Raw genomic sequence first — 1,707 nt, 5'->3', positions numbered from 1 at the left:
AAACTTCACTCGGATCATATAAACTACACTCAGAACATATAAACTACACTGGGACCATAGAAACTACAGTGGGACCATATAAACTACACTGGGGCTATTGAAACTTCACTGGGACCACATAAACTACACTGGGACCATACTACACCTGGACCTGCCACTCTATGTTCATTTGTGTATCTTTCCTGTCCTCTCTGACCCTAGCCATCTGGCTGCTCATCCTGAACCAGATTCTGGAGTCCACAATTTTGTTCCACCTCATGTGCCACATATGATGCGAATGACAATAAAGAACCTTGAATTTTGCTGGAGCTTTTTTTTTTTTCCTGTTAAAAGGGAGTCATTCCTTTCCACAGTTGCCTCCACACTGCTCAGGATGGGAGGTTATAACAAAATGGAGATTCATCGCAATCTGCTGACTTCCTTAGATAACTTTTACTATTAATTAATTATTTAATTAATGTATGTGTATATTTTTGAGCAGTGCCCTGAGATGACACTTATTGTAAATTGACACTTTATAAATAAACTAAACCGAATTTGAAACTCGCAGCACGGTGGCCCAACTGGTAGAGCTGCTGCCTCTCAACGAGAAAGTTGCCGGTTCAAATCCCAGTCCAGGGGTCTTTCTGGGTGGAGTTTGCATGTTCTCTCCGTACATGCATGGGTTTTCTCCGGGTACTCCAGTTTCCTCCCACAGACCAAAAACATGCATGTTAGACTGATTGGTAACTCTAAATTGTGAGTGTTTGTTTGTCTTGTTTGTCTCTGTGTCCCTGACCCTGTCATGGAGTGGAGACCTGTCCAGGGTGTACCCCGCACCTCGCATAGTGATTGCTGGACATGGGCACCGGCAACCCCCGTGACCCAAAATGGAAGAAGCGGGTAAAAGATAATGGATGGATGGAATTGACACTCTTCTGTGAGGAGCATGTTCTCCCTTTGCTCGTGAGGTTTTCATTGGATACTAACCTGAACTGTCTCATTGTTATGGGAAAGCTTGTCCAATCCTAAAAAAAAAAAATCCAGTTTAATTTTTGGAAAATCTTTAAACAGTTCTCTGGAAATGTTTTTTCTAATGCTTTCTTAACCTCAACAAGACCTGAATTATTCCCGTAAGCAGGCCAATGCAGAAAAAAGCTCCTGAAACTTAGTTTGATGGTCTCCTGCTTTATCTTGTTCTTTGATTTTCAAGGTGTTACAGGTGCATTATACTCCTAACACAAAGCCCTGACATTTTGTATCACCTGGTATTTGAATACATTAAATCAAGCTCAAGCAGCTGATTGTGCTGCAGGGAATCTGTAAATTCAAATCTAATGGGTGGCTTTCTTTGCATAGCGCCTTTTTTTTTATTTGTAACAACAGCAACAACTAAACACAGTCTGTCACTTTGTTCAGGAAGATTCATTTAGGACTTTATGGTGAATAAAATGGGTAAATGTAACAAACTAGACAAACACACTAAAATAAAACCACATATCTCTCTAAAACAAAATAAAAGCAGGAATAAATGAAAAAGTTAGAGATCAGAGAGTCACATTTCCACAAACTGAAGCATTGCTTTGAGAGTAAACAGAGAACTGTAAATGTTTGACAGGAAAATGTTTGAGGACCAAAACAATACGGTCAAGTTTCAACCTTCCTGCGTCCTTTATTTCTTTCATCAGGTTTACAGTCTGGAAATGTTTCACTTTAAAAACCCTGCAG

The sequence above is a fragment of the Nematolebias whitei genome, chromosome 15 (assembly GCF_014905685.2).
Source record: "Nematolebias whitei isolate Nwh7 chromosome 15, NemWhi1, whole genome shotgun sequence".
NCBI classification, from domain to species: domain Eukaryota; kingdom Metazoa; phylum Chordata; class Actinopteri; order Cyprinodontiformes; family Rivulidae; genus Nematolebias; species Nematolebias whitei.
The sequence above is the reverse complement of the archived record's forward strand: the minus strand, read 5'-3'. Positions refer to the sequence as shown.